The sequence below is a fragment of the Chiloscyllium plagiosum genome, unplaced genomic scaffold (genome assembly GCF_037043375.1).
Source record: "Chiloscyllium plagiosum isolate Xiang-an unplaced genomic scaffold, Cpla_swu_hap1 HiC_scaffold_15, whole genome shotgun sequence".
Classification (NCBI taxonomy): Eukaryota; Metazoa; Chordata; class Chondrichthyes; order Orectolobiformes; family Hemiscylliidae; genus Chiloscyllium; species Chiloscyllium plagiosum.
The window spans coordinates 39,503,279-39,519,446 of NW_028270153.1; positions in this window are offsets into that span (position 1 = coordinate 39,503,279).

Sequence of the window (16,168 nt, forward strand, 5' to 3'; positions counted from 1 at the left end):
CAGGAGAATCGACATTTCCGGCATAAGCCCTTCTTCAGGAACGAGGAAGGTGTGCCAAACAGGCTAAGATAAAAGGTAGGGAGGAGGCACTTGGGGGAGGGGCATTGGGAATGCGATAGGAGGAAGGAGGTTAAGGTGAGGGTGATAGGCCAGAGAGGGGGTGGGGGCGGAGAGGTCGGGAAGAAGATTGCAGGTCAAGAGGGCCGTGCTGAGTCTGAGGGTCAGGACTGAGATAAGGTGGGGGGGGGGGAAATAAGGAAGCTGGAGAAATCTGCATTCATCCCTTGTAGTTGGAGGGTTCCTCGGCGGAAGATGAGGCACTCTTCCTCCAGGCGTCATGTTGCCATGGTCTGGCGATGGAGGAGGCCAAGGACTTGCATGTCCTTGGTGGAGTGGGAGGGGGAGTTAAAGTGTTCCGCCACGGGGCGGTTGGGTTGGTCGGTGCGGGTGTCCCAGAGGTGTTCTCTGAAACGTTCCGCAAGTAGGCGGCCTGTCTCCCAATGTAGAGGGAGGCCACATCGGGTGCAGCGGATGCAGTAAATGATGTGTGTGGAGGTGCAGGTGAATTTGTGACGGATATGGAAGGATCCCTTGGGGCCTTGGAGGGAAGTGAGGGGGAGGTGTGGGCGCAAGTTTTGCATTTCTTGTGGTTGCAGGGGAAGGTGCTGGGAGTGGAGGTTGGGTTGTTGGGGGGTGTGGACCTGACAAGGGAGTCGCGGAGGGAGTGGTCTTTCCGGAATGCTGATAGGGCAGGGGAGGGAAATATATCCTTGGTGGTGGGGTCTGTTTGGAGGTGGCGGAAATGACGAAGGATGATATGATGTATCTGGAGGTTGGTGGGGTGGTAGGTGAGGACCAGTGGGGTCCTGTCCTGGTGGCAATTGGAGGGGTGGGGTTCAAGGCCGGAGGAGCGGGAAGTGGAGGAGATGCGGTGGAGGGCATCGTCAACCACGTCTGAGGGGAAATTGCGGTCTTTGAAGAAGGAGGCCATCTGGGTTGTTTGGTATTGGAACTGGTCCTCCTGGGACCAGGTGCGGCAGAGGCGAAGGAATTGGGAATATGAGTTGGCGTTTTTACAGAGGGCAGGGTGGGAGGAGGTGTAGTCTAGGTAGCTGTGGGAGTCGGTCCGTTTATAGTAATGTCCGTGTTGAGTCGGTCGCCCGAGATAGAAATGGAGAGGTATAGGAAGGGATGAGAGGAGTCTGAGATGGTCCAGGTAAATTTGAGGTTGAGGTGGAAGGTGTTAGTGAAGTGGATGAACTGTTCAACCTCCTCATGGGAACACGAGGTAGCACCGATACAGTCATCGATGTAGCGGAGGAAAAGGTAGGGGGTGGTGCCAGTGTAGCTGCGGAAGATGGACTGTTCCACATATCTGATGAAGAGACAGGCATAGCTGGGGCCCATGAGGGTGCCCTTGGCTACTCCTTTGGTTTGGAGGAAGTCGGAAGATTGGAAAGAGAAGTTGTTCAGACAAAGAACCAGTTCAGTCAGTCAAAGGAGGGTGTCATTGGAAGGGTACTGGTTGGGTCGGCGGGAAAGGAAGAAGCAGAAGGCTTTGAGGCCTTCGTGATGGGGGATGGAGGTGTATAGGGACTGGATGTCCATGGTGAAGATAAGGCGTTGGGGGCCGGGGAAGCGAAAATCATTGAGGAGGTGGAGGGCGTGGGTGGTGTCCGTAACGTAGGTGGGAAGTTCTTGGACTAAGGGGGACAGGACCATGTCGAGGTATGCAGAGATGAATTCGGTGGAGCAGGAGCAGGCTGAGACAATAGGTTGGCCAGGGCAGTCAGGTTTGTGGATTTTCGGCAGGAGGTAGAAACGGGCGGTGCAGGGTTGTGGGACTATGAGGTTGGAGGTGGTGGATGGGAGGATCCCCTGAGGTGATGAGGTTATGGATGGTCTGGGAGATGATGGTTTGGTAGTGGGGGGTGGGGTCATGGTCAAGGGGGCAGTAGGAGGAGGTGTCCGTGAGCTAGCGTTTAGCCTCAGCAATGTAAAGATCAGTGTGCCAAACTACCACCACACTTCCCTTGTCTGCCGATTTGATAGTGTGGTTAGGGTTGGAGCGGAGGGAGTGGAGGGCTGCACGTTGCGAGGGTGAGAGGTTGGAGTGGGTGAGAGGGGTGGACAGGTTGAGGCGGTTAATGTAGCAGCGGCAGTTGGCTATGAAGAGATCGAGGGCGGGTAAGAGGCCAGCACGGAGTGTCCAGGTGGATGGGGTGTGTTGGAGGCAGGAGAAGGGGTCGTCAGAGGCTGGGCGAGAATCCTGGTTGAAGAAGTTGGCGCGGAGGTGAAGGCAGCAGAAGAATTGTTCGATGTCTCGCCGTGTGTTGAACTCGTTAATCCGGGAGCGTAGGGGGCTGAAGGTGAGGCCTCTGCTGAGGACTGATCTTTCATCCTCAGAGAGGGGGAGGTTTGGAGAGATGGTGAAAATATGGCAGGGCTGGGAGCTAGGACCTGGTGTGGGGCTGGAGCTCGGAGTGGGAGTGGGGTTAGGCATGTGGGTGGAGTTAGGCGTGGGGGCGGAGTTGGATGTGGGGGTGGGATTATGTATGGGGGCGGAGATCGACATGGGGCAGAGATCAGCGTGGAGGTGGAGACGCATGCGGCGTGGTCGTTGTGCAGGTGAGTGACGTCACTGGGGGCGGAAGTAGATGCAGCAACAGCAACTCCGGGGGCGGAAGTGGCTGCGGCGACAGCAGAAACGGTGTTGTTCCCGGTGACTGTGGACCCTACGGAGGCCGCAAATCTGTTGGCGATGGTCTTCCTGGCGATCATGGAGATGGTTGTCTAGGCAGCGATCGTGGAGGCTGCATGGTCGGTGGGGGCGGAAGTGAGGTCATGGTTCGTGGCGGCGGTTGCTGCAGCGGCCGCGTGGGTAATGGCGCCTGAGCGGTTCCGGAGGCCGATGGAAGATACTGGAATGGTTGAGGAATCCGGAGTGTGGGGGTAAGTACATGAAAGTTTTTGGTACTTACTGTCTTTAATTTCCAATATGGCTAGGAAGAACTGTTTGTTTAGTGTATGGATTCTTCTGTGGATGAAGAAGAGTAGAGGTCCTTTGCAAGTCTGTGAGAGTGCTGTCCTGAGCTAGGGTAGGGCTGATTGCAGGGAATGTAGGTAGCGGCGCATGGCTGCAAGCGTGGAGCGGAGGATCCGGAGAGAGGTCTGTTGCTGGAGGCTTCGGATTTGTTGTAGGTACTGGTTGTCCTGGTTGGGTCCAAATTTTGTTGGTCTGAATGTAGTCCGGAGTCCATGCGGGGTCAGTCGGTTCCGTAGACAGGTGCTGAGGAAGGAGATGTGGCTGTGGTAGCGAGTCTGTTTGAGGACGTGGCTGAAGAGATTCAGGGCAGAGGAGGTGACCTGGAGGGTGCAGTGAGAGAGGGACTCACTGAGATCCTTGTAGAGGGAGGAAGAGAGCTTCTTCAAGGAAGGCATCCTTGCAAGAGGATTCGCAGTAGGTTAAAATCAACGAGGAGAAAGTGAAGACTGCAGATGCTGGAGATCAGAGCTGAAAAATATGTTGCTGGAAAAGCGCAGCAGGTCAGGCAGCATCCAAGGAGTAGGAGAATCGACGTTTCAGGCATAAGCCCTTCTTCAGGAATGAGAAAGGTGTGCCAAGCAAGCTAAGGTAAAAGGTAGGGAGGAGGGACTTGGAGGATGGGCATTGGGAATGTGATATGTGGAAGGAGGTTAAGGTGAAGGCGATAGGCTGGAGAGGGGGTGGGGGCAGAGAGGTCGGGAAGAAGATTGCAGGTCAAGAAGACGGTGCTGAGTCCGAGGGTTGGGACTGAGATAAGGTGGGGGGAGGGGAAATAAGGAAGCTGGAGAAATCTACATTCATCCCTTGTGGTTGGAGGGTTCCTAGGTGGAAGATGAGGCGCTCTTCCTCCAGGCGTCGTGTTGCCATGGTCTGCCGATGGAGGAGGCCAAGGACTTGCATGTCCTTGGCAGAATGGGAGGGGGAGTTAAAGTGTTCCGCCACGGGGCGGTTGGGTTGGTTGGTGCGGGTGTCCCAGAGGTGTTCTCTGAAACGTTCCACAAGTAGGCGGCCTGTCTCCCCAACGTAGAAGAGGCCGCATTGGGTGCAGCGGATGCAGTAAATGACGTGTGTGGAGGTGCAGGTGAATTTGTGACAGATATGGGAGGATCCCTTGGGGCCTGGAGGGAGGTGAGGGGGGCAGTATGGGCACAAGTTTTGCTGGGAGTGGAGGTTGGGTTAGTGGGGGGTGTCTACCTGACGAGGGAATCGCGGAGGGAGTGGTCTTTCCGGAAAGCTGATAGGGGAGGGGAGGGAAATATATCCTTGGTGGTGGGGTCTGTTTGGAGGTGGGGGAAATGACGTCGAATCTCCTGCTCCTTGGATACCGCCTGACCTGCTGCGCTTTTCCAGCAACATATTTTCAGCTCTGATCTCCAGCATCTGCAGTCCTCACTTTCTCCTAGTACTAGGAGTGATCCAGGATCTGTCCTGTAAATCCAATTGAATGATTCAGATGAGTGGTTAGACAGTCAGGAGCTGTGCAGAGATGAGCCAGGTGCCCAATCTCTCATCAGCCAGATCAATCCATCCAAGCTGGTGAAAGGGGTCGGGTTTGTTTAGCAAAGGTCAAGTGGATTATCAGGGGTCACTGCTGAGATAGGGGAGTTGAGGCATTCAATTGTGGAGATTGGAAGCAGCATGCTGACAGGGAGAGAGGGTCAATAATTGTAAAAAACACACAAATTCAATATGTTAGAGTGAGAGCACATGGGCAATGAAGGCACAAATGAAAGAGTCATTGGGAATGTGTGGAAACTTAGTACTGCTTATGTCGAAAGACAGTTCAAAAGTGGAGGGGATATGAAAGTTTGGGGGGGAAGGGGGCAGCAATGTTGTCATTGTGCCAAGTACAACCTGTGTACCTTTCATCCTAATCCAAATTGCAAATACAAAATAGAAATGGAAAATCTAAAGACAATTGCAGTACTTAGACACAGTACAGGTTGAAAACTTCAGTAAGTACAATTCCCTACATGTGATATGCATAGAGTATACAACTCTGAAATGTTGAATCTCCTGCTCCTCAGATGCTTCCTGACCTGCGGTGCTTTTCCAGCTTTTCAACTCTGTGGTGGACAAATACTGTTCACAAGCATCTTAACCATGTTATTAATCATTACAAATTGATCACAGTCATCTCTGTGAAAACAAGGCAATCTTAAGACATTAAAAGTGTCACCTATAAGCCAAAATCACAAAGGCACTCCATGATCTCATAGGCAGCAGGAAGACATGGAACTAGCTTTGTCTCACCTTGAACTGTAAGTGTTCATCAATGTGCTGGTATATATAATGCTGCCTTTCTTGGGTGATGTATTGGGTGTGGACTGGTGTGGACTATCTGAATTGTTGTACTTTGGTGATGCTTAATTTTTTTCAATGAAGCCCAGCTCCAAACAACATAATTATTAAGATCAAAGGATAAAATGTGCTATGAGGTCACTTGCACAGAAGCATGCTGACATGTTTGCACACTTTCATAGTTTGTCTACGGAAGCTTTATATAGTCAGTGCAGTAATACTGGCTATACCTCGAGGCACAGAATGACTGAGTCACTAAACTGCTATCCACAAAAAGGGCAAGAACAACTAGAATCTTATTCATTTTAAATAACATCACTTTATATTTTAAAATATCATTGTTATACACTGTCTTACTTGGAGGTTAAAAATCACACAATAACCAGGTTATAGTCCAACAAGTTAATTTGGAAGCACAAGCTTTCGGAGCGCTGCTTCTTCAGCAGGTAGCTGACCATAGCCTGGTGGACTATAATGTGGTGTTGCGTGATTTTTAACTTTGTCCACCTCCGCCCAACACCGGCATCTCCACATCATCATTCGGAGGTTACCTTATTCAATTTTAAATTCTGAAACATAAATCATTCGGCGATAACAGAAATACATTTTTGACAGCAGAACCTGTAATTATTTTTGCATTTGGTTACAATAGAACTATATAGCACACATGGCTTAAAACTAAGTTGTGCAGACAGAAAAAAAATTGCTCTTTCAGGGCCAGTTGAAGATTTTCATTTACTTGTCAGATTAGCCATTTTGTGCGGGAATTCAATGGAAGAATAAATTGTAAGTGATTTTTAAACGAATATTATCAAACATGTCAATTAAAATGCTGTATAAAACTATATGATTGTTCAAGTATGTGAATTAAAAGTAAAGATAAGTTGCACAGAATTTATATCAATTTTCGTATAAACCTATTTATGGCTAGAATTCATACATCAATTTAGTTATGTACCTATTTTTCTCGAATTATGTGCATTGTTCTCTGGGCCTTGACAACAGCTTCGCCTGTAATATAAATGTAAATTCAAAAAGGCAACTAATCAATTTGTACTAATGAATTTTTCAATATAGATATTGCTGATGGGGTGCAAATATTGTGTATGGTTTCTCAAATCTTTGTTCTTGGGCATTGTGTACTGTGAATCTCCACTCAACTGGGATACATTATTGTACACTAATGTAAGTACTAGCTATTAATGTATACCATAATTAATATATACCAAATGGTGAATGGTGGGCTCGGAGTACTGAGGTATCAAGGGGTGTGTTGTCTAGCACTGGAAGTTTTTTAAGAGTTTCTGGTTACCTGGATTGCAACTGAGAGAAAAAGGAATGAAAACTGATGAGTTTTTTTAATGATAGGTGGATGGTTGTTGAGGTGATGAAGATGAAAGTTTACTTGTCTTTATGTTCTTACATTGTCTCCCTGTGTTCACAACAAATTGGAAGCACATAATCACAAAAGCTCTGTTCAGCTGATGGAATCCAAGATTTCCAAGCAATGGGTGTAAGATGTTTGTTATTCAACAAAAGGAATCAGGCTCAAACAAAAGCAGAAAATTCTGGAGAGACTCAGCAGGTCCGACAAAGGTTCAAAACATTCAACCTGTTTTTCTCTCTACAGATGCTGCCAGACCCATTTGGTTTCTACATCACTTTCTGTTTTTATTTCAGATTTGCAACACTCACAGTTGTCTGTTTCTACTTTCGTGGTCAGGCTGATGTGTTTGATTACTGTTTCTGTGTGGAAAGAACTTCACTGTTAGCTCATTTGAATTTATTATTTTTTTACCTTACTACTATTTTTTCAATATAGGTCTCTGTGAATCCAGCTTGGTTAAAAAAAACCTAGCACTTACATTTAATTTTTTTCTAAACGCTTTCTGATTTGAAGTTGTCAAAATACCCAAAGCTTGATGCTTATTAATACTAATCTTTAATTTATTTTCTGTCAAGCAACTTTGTTTAATCAAATCTGTTTTTTTAATCATATACTGTATTGTACACTAATGCTTTTGCAACGCGCCTCCTGTGCAGTGTCTGACTAAATGCTTTCTGAATAAAACTACATATCCTGCATTTCTGATGTCCACAGAAATTGTCACATTAAAAATCAATAATTTTGTTGATGGTGGTGTGCTTTTAATAAAGTTGGTATTGGAACTTCTTGCTTTTATTGATTACCCTACACATCACTGAACGCTCAGTATTTTAACATCAAGTTCTGGAGTTACATTCTGTTTAGCAGAAGTCCACTAACTAGAGTTGACAGAAAGGTATGTCGTGAAATCATTGGCTCAGCTTTTTCAGTTATGTTTGCAAATTGGCAAGATTACTTTCTACTGAGTCTATTTACAATCAGAGTGCCACTATTTGCTTTATCTGTATATTTGGTGCAGAAAACTACATGTATCTGTTAACATTTATTTCTGGGCAACTATTTATGAACAACTGATTCTTTATATTCCGTACTGAGAAAAGAAAATGACAGGCTGCAAGACATTCCAAAAGTGAATAAATGCTATCAAATATTTCAAACAATATTCAATGTATTTTTTCTGTTATGTTTGCCCCTTTTGTTCCTATCAACAGAATCACTGTTTTACATTTAATGGTCTGCCTTCTCAGGTTCATTAACTTCTATAATTGGATCCAAGATCCCTTACACTCAAGAGTTGAATCTCTCTGTACAATTGTCCACTAATGTAGTTCCATGATTCCTAGGGTGTATCAATGTAGCTTTGATGCATGAACTGGAAATAAATAAATGTGTGTTTCTCTATTTCTCAAATGGATAGAACTGGTGAATATTTTTGAAGATTAGCTTATTAGCAAATTAAGAAACTGGTCTGCTCTGCAGAATACATATGACTGGATAAAAGTAGATATCATTTAAACTGGTCACTAAACAGGGAAAGTTGGGATGAAGGAAGTTTGAATGGTAGAAGTCCAAAGTGTGCACCTGATCAGTACAACAACACAAGTCAACAAAAACATTAAGGACAAAAGTGTAACTGGGAAGAGAATAGGGCCCCTTAAAGGTCAGCCAGTTAGACTATGGGTGGAACTGCAGAAGATGGGAGAGATACTAAATGAGTATTTTGCATCAGTGTTTACAGTGGAGAAGGATATGGAACATACAGAACATGGGGAGACAAATAGTGATATATTGAAAAATGTCCATATTACCGAGGAAGGGGTGCTGGATGGCTTAAAACACATCAATTTGGATAAATCCTTAGGATCTGATCAGGCGTACACTAGAACTCTGTGGGAAGCTGGGAAAGTGATTGCTGGCCCCCTTATGAGATATTTGTAGCATCGATAGCTGCAGATAAGGTGCCAGAAGATTGTGTGTCGGCTAATGTGGTGCCACTATTTAAGAAAGATGGTAAGGAAAAGCCAGAGACCAGTGAGCCTGGCATTGGCAGTGGGCAAGTTGTTGGAGGGAATCCTGAGGGACAGGATTTACATGTATTTGGAAAGGCAAGGACTGATTAGAGATAGTCATCTTGGCTTTGTGCTTGGGAAATTGTGTCTCACTAACTTGATTGACTTTTTTGAAGAAGTAACGAAGAGTTTTGATGAGGGCTGAGCAGTGGACATGATGTATATGGACTTCAGCAAGGCATTCGAGAAGTTTTTTCATGGTAGACTGGTTAAAAAGGTTAGATCACATGGAATACAGGGAGAACTAGCCATTTGGATACAGAACTGACTCCAAGGTAGACGACAGAGGGTGGTAGTAGAGGGTAGCTTTTCAGATTGGAGGCCTGTGACCAGCAGTGTGCCACAAGGATCAGTACTGGGTCCACTGCTTTTTGTCATTTTAATAAATGATTTGGATGTGAAAATAGGAGGTATGGTTAGTAAGCTTGCAGATGACACCAAAACTGGAGTTGTAGTGGACATCAAAGAAGTTTACCTCAGAGTACTTTGGGATCTGATCAGATGGACTAAAGGGCTAAGGAGTGGTAGATGGAACTTAATAAATGTGAGGTGTTGCATTTTGGAAAGGCAAACAGGGCCGGATGAGGTCCTGGGGAATGTTGCTGAACAAATAGACCTTTGAGTGCAGCTTCATAGTTTGTTAAAAGTGGAATCTCAAGTAGATAGGATAATGAACAAGATGTTTAGTATGCTTTCCTTTATTGGTCAGTGCATAGGATGGGGAGGTCATGTTGCAGCTGTCCAAGACATTGGTTAGGCCAGTTCTGGAATATCATGTGCAGTTCTGTTCTCCCTGTTATGGGAAGGATGTTGCGAAACCTGAATGGGTTCAGAAAAGATTTTCAAGGATGTTGCCAGGATTGGAGCGTTAGAGCTAGAGAGACAGCCTGAATAGGCTGTGGTTATTCTCCCTGAAGTGTCAGAGCTGAGTGGTGACCTTATGGAGGTTTATAAAATCATGAGAGGCATGGATAGGGTAAATAGACAAGGTCGTTTCCCCAGGGTGGGAGAGTCCAATACTAGAGGGCACAGTTTAAGGTGAGAGGAAAAAGATTTAAAAGGGACCTAAGGGGCAACTTTTTCACACAAAGGGTGGTGCTTGTATGGAATGAGCTGCCAGAAGAAGTGGTGGAGGCTGGTACAATTACAACATTTAAAAGGCATCTGGTTGGGTATATGTATAGTAAGGGTTAAAAAGGATATGGGCCAAAGGGACTAAATTTATCTAGGATGTCTGTTCAGCATGGATGAGTTGGACTGCAGGGTCTGTTTCCATGCTGTATATCTCTGTGACTCTGACACTGCTCTCTCTTTGGTGAATGGAGACTCCAGCACTAAGGCTGTGATGGCTATCTAACCTGTCATTAGGAGGTTACCCCCATTGAGCTGGTAACCTCTGTACATGGGAATGATAGTGGCATCTTGCCAGCAGTGAATTACCAGCATACCTGCCAAGTTGGTCCTATTTTGTTTAAAGTTAGCTTAACTTGGTTACTGTCCTCCACAGACCAGGCTGCTGACCTGGGTCCCCACCTATCCAAGGGAAACCCCCTGGTGGTGAGAATATAGTGGGGAGTTTTTCTGGCATGGCTCCTCCCTATATCCCCAAGCTATCATAGGTAATGCATATTTCCAACAGTTTCTGTTTCTTTTATCTTGTGCTTTGAGTGATATCTTCCATGTAATCTCATTCACCAGGAATACATATCAGAAGTGAATGATCCCAAGGATTTTGCATTTTTTAAAATGAAAAGACAGAAAATCGGTGTTGATTGTGGATAGTATGAATGCAAGTGATTTATTTGTATCAAAACATCATTATGCAGGAATATGATTTGTAAAATTACACTTAAAGCTTCCCTTTGACAGTTAATAGAGCAATTTGCATAACTAAAAACTACAAATAATGTGCCTCCAACCCCCATTACATCTATCGTGATATCTTTATAATGTTGACCTCTGCCTTGACACTAAACTTTCAACTCTTGTTGACCAGGACAATTACAATTTTTTAAAGACATTTGGATAAGCACATGAATAGGAAATGTTTGTAGAGATATGGGCCAGGACCCATATCTCCTGGGACTAATTTAGTTTGGGATTATGTTCAGCATGAACTGGTTGAATTGAAAGGTCTGTTTCCATGCTGTAGACTATGACTAATAAATGTCAACACTATCAATATAAAGATGTAAACCTCACATTATTGACCATTAATCTTTAACTGTATGCGTGTCATGCTGAGAGGAACATTTCATAATGCAGCTGAGTACAATGACAGAAAATGGATCTATTCCATTATTTTTTTTTAGATTAGATTATTTACAGTGTGGAAACAGGCTCTTCGGCCCAACAAGCCCACACCAACCCTCCAAAGAGCAACCCACCCAGAACCATTTCCCTACATGTACCCCTTCACCTAACACTGCGGGCAATTTAGCATGGCCAGTTCACCTGACCTGCACATCTTTGGACTGTGGGAGGAAACTGGAGCACCTGGAGGAAACCCATGCAGACACAGGGAGAATGTGCAAACTCCACACGGACAGTTGCGTGAGGCTGGAATTGAACCTGGTGCTGTGAGGCAGCAGTGCTAATCACTGAGTCACCATGCCGCCCACACATTTGTAAGTCATTTGTGATCATCAGTACCAAATCTAAGAAGTTTGTGTCAGGTATCCTGCTAGTTGCCATGATGTCTGTATATCCTTGAGAATTCTCATGTTCTTGCCACGTTTAGGGTCCAAATGGCTTATAACAATGGCTACTGGGTGATAGGAGGTACCATCTGTGACCATGGCTGATGATTTTATTAAGCATCCCTCTGACTGCGGCTGTGTGTAGATACAGTGCTTCCCATTCTTTGACCAGGGACATGGTGAAGCAGACAAGAATCCTCCTGATGATGAGATTCCTTTGCTTGGAATGGACAGTGGGGTCCTTGCAGTCTGAATAAAACATACTCATACGTTGAATAAAATGTGCTGCAACCTGAGCAGGGAAAGTAGGGATGCAATGGAAGGTAATGAGCTGGGAAAGCATTAGCAGTTTCCTGAGGAAGAAGATGAGTGGTTTGCACAGGAGGAATGTGAACTTGTGCATGACATACTGCAACGGTGTCTGGTGCTATGAGACAGATAGGACTTAACTGATGCTGGGTTCAGTAGCTGAAGCTGAGTGCTGTGATCTCTCATTGGCTGTATAATTATTGGTGCTTAAGATTCTAGCAGTTTGTTTCTATCTGAGAGAACATACAATTCAGTTTGTTTGATTTCCATTTAGTTTTGGTGTTGATAAATCAAAGTGAATTTTTGAAGTGATTGAAAGCTCTCCTGTATGTGATGCTCTCACAAAGGAACAATGATAAGATACAAGGCTACAATGAGCATTGGGGATAAAGTACTAGACACTTAGAGAGCTATGTAAGATGGGATGTGGCTAAGGGCAGGTGAACTATGTAGCCTTGTACTTAACCAGCAATTAGGATAGGAATGTGTGGTTGCATATGTAAGGAAGTGTCAGCTGTGAGAGGTATCCGTTAGTGACTGCCGTGCAAGTACATGGACTGCTGTCACTTAAACACTTGCATGCCTGATGTTTCAAGTTCACCAGGTATCCTGGCATATTTTGGCTGTAGTAAGCACTTCTGCCTACAGTGAGTGGAGAATCAGACTAGCATCAGATGAGACAGGTGCGATGGTGGCATGATACTTATTAATGAGACAACTTTGCAATAATCACTTGAGAAAACTTGCTTAGCCTCATGGAGGAAAAACCCTCCATGAAACTTTCCTCATTCCTGAAGAAGGGCTAATGCCCGAAACGTCGATTCTCCTGTTCCCTAGATGCTGCCTGACCTGCTGCGCTTTTCCAGCAACACATTTCCATCTCCGCAAATTATACTTAGCCAATTTCTGGTGAGTTTCAGCCCTCTGACAGGGTTTAGAGAGAAATGGGCCATGTGCTGGCAAATGGGATTAGATTAATTTGGGATATCTGGTCAACATGGATGAGTTGGACCAAAGAGTCTGTTTCCGTGCTGTACATCTCTATGATTCTATGACTCTGTGTGCAAGTTGTTCTGGTGCAAAATGCAATCATGTCTATGAACATGGTCCTTGTCTTTCTGAATCTCTTCCATGTGAGGTCAGACATTTGCCCTGCCAACTTTTACTCCTTTAACTTCAAACCCAAGGGTTGCTGCTTCATTTCCATTGCTTAGAAAAATATGCACATTTTGGGTGAACTTCAAAGTTACATTCTATAAAGGTACCAGACCATTGTTTATTTATCAATGGCGTAATTCTCTGAGTGTCCATTTAAACCCAACAAAAACTCCTTGCAGCATGTCATATGGCATATGACCTTACTCAGTCAAGAGTTTGAAGGTGGAATTTTGTGGTTGTCATGTGAACCATGAAGATCATACAGGCTGACTTCACCTTAATTGTCTATTTACATTATGTTTTAAAGGTTCTCATTAGACAAAATACGTGTTTAATGAACTGGACATCCATCCATTACATTGTTCGTTTTAAAGCTGGTGGTAATTTATTGCTCTTGGCATGAAATACTTTTATTATTATCCCTTACATTTGCACCTCAAACTAATAACAATCTACCAGGATAGAAAAGTGAATGGGTGAGTAAGAGAGAGAGAAAGAGAGACAGAGAGGAGAGAGTGAGAAAGAGAGAGAGAGAAGTGTGAGGAGAGCGTGTGTTCAGTCTTCTTTCTTAGTATTTTGCACATAAGTATTGACACATCATTAACAAAAATATGTGTATTGACAGGACTGAAAAAAATACACAACTCCCTTGCCAAATCATAAAATTGTTATAACTCATTATAAAACTGTTTCACATGTAAAAGCGCACTAGTTTTATGAAATGCATTTCAAAACCTCACCGAGCAAGAAAATATTGGACAAAATATTTTATGAAGCTATCGCCCCTTTAAAACACTGAAAAACAAGTAAGAAATAGATACTCCCTCCCACATTCATGAGTAATATAGGAATATTTCAGGGATGCTACTATTAAGAGATCAAGTCAGAAATTTTATATCAAAAGATAAACATACTGCAGTGAAATGTTAACTTTCCATTTTACAAATGGATTAGGTATGAATTTCATTTCAACAAAAAAGTTCACTATTCTACTCCTTCAATGCGCAGTGCATAAGACCATCTGATTTTTCAACATCTCCTGTAGTTGTTTTGGCTGACACATATCTGATTCTTCTCTCTGCCAATAGACAGAACATACTTTAACATATGCTGTTGTCTGGGTAGAGTATTTTTCACTTGGCACAACATTCTATGCTTAGTGAAAGGGCGTTTGGAAATGCAATTAATGAAATGCAATTTGTGACATAACATCATACTTTCATAGCTACACTATGCTTATACGGGTCACTCTATGGTTTTACTGATGTGACATTTTAATATGTGCTGGGAATCTCCATTGTCTTTATACCCATAAAATATTACAAAATAAAAGCAGTTCCCGAATAGAAGAATGTGAATTCCTTTGCAGAAAGAATGAAATGCATTGCTTTATGATGTCTGGAGTTCCTTGGCTATGGATTCTGCATATACACTGTTCCTTAGGCTGCTTGCTCCTTGTGCACTGTAATGCTCTTTTATTTACATCTGTAGATAGCAAAAAGTCAAATCCAGCTCAGTTGTGTACTTTCTAACACTTCTGTTTTCACATGCTTATTTTAGACTGGTGTCTTCTCTCTTCGTGATATCAAAGTCATGTGATCAGTTACATAATCAGGATTGACATGAACCTTATTATGATATATTTTCCAGCACCACTATAATCTAGAATCAAGGATCATAAGCAACTGAAAATTCCCACTGATGATGAATTCATTCAGGACTTGTGACCAGCTTTTGAATAAAGCAGGTTTCTAGAGCAACATAGCTTTTAAGGCTTGACCAAGATTCTGGAAACTCAATTTGTATTAGATGTAATTTAAGTTTAAAAATTCTTTAAACTTTTGCATGGCTAACACCAATGTTAAGTTAAAAAGTGCCAAAATATCCGTTGAAACTGAACAGCTTGACATATTAGTGTCATCAGTTTTAATATGAAATATCCGAATAACTGATTCAAAGATGTGGTTCATTTGTTGATACCACTAAGGATAAGAGTTAAGTAAAAGAGATGAGATGTACCAAGGATCATTTGATGATATTAAATTTAATTCAGAATTGCAATAATCCCTTAAATGCTGCTGGGATTAAGAAATTTCCTAAGAGTATAGAATTTATTAAAACACGTGTGTTGTTTCTCAACAGTAAATCAACACACCTGAAGATCAAGCCTGAGATATGTCTAGTCTATATTACTGCAACTCACTGGATTTCTTGAAGTAGGACAAATCATTTTCAAAGTTTTATGTAATTTGTGACATAATCAAATGCTGCATTAAAGTTGCTATAATTGCTATTAGATAAAGTATATTGTTGTTGCAATTTATGTTATCTATTTAAATTAATTTAAGCATTGCTATGATTTTATGTCCAAATAGCGTAGGAAAGGTTTTCTGTGAAATCGCAATGATATATTGCATGCTAGATAATTCAATCCACAATACAAACCGATAGAGTACATTTTTAAAATTATATTTTTATAAGTATATGCTTACAGCATTGAACTAATGTTGGACATTATAAAATGTATGGCAAGATGAAAAGTTGGAAATTAGAATAGGCTTGAGGAACTTATGTAAATGAGCAGGTTTTCTTGGTAAACTCTCAGTAATGAAATCTATGTAAATTACAATATCTACTTCACCATCTCATATGTTAAATAAACTAAAACTCAACATAAGACATCAAAGAATCAAGAATCGCTGTAAGCATTCAAATATACTCCACACTATGTCAGTAAATGTACACTGCTTCCATATTCAACTGAGTAGTAAATATAAAGGAGCATCCAAACTGCAATTTTAGAAATAGATTACATTGCAGAATATTTATGTTAGCAGTCAGTATACAATGTAAATTGATCTTTAATGAGCAACCTTGGAATTCATTTTAATCAGTCCTTTTAGGTTGTTGACCTGTTTTCTTAATTTTTGATGGGACTTGATTTCAGATTGCCATCTTTGGCAAGCAGTCTCAAGGAAGGTATGAACAATATATATTCAATATAATACCCACTATGTGGATATGGCAATGAAATCTCTTGTTATGTGGCTCCAGCTTTAATTCCAAAACAGGGTTGACAGATCTATCTAGTTGGACCGATGGTTGTGAGAATATTTTGAGTTTCAAGCAGCTGAAATGATGGCCAACCAATCAAAATCCGTTTGAAGAAATGAGCCTTGGCTCCGAAATCACCAGCATC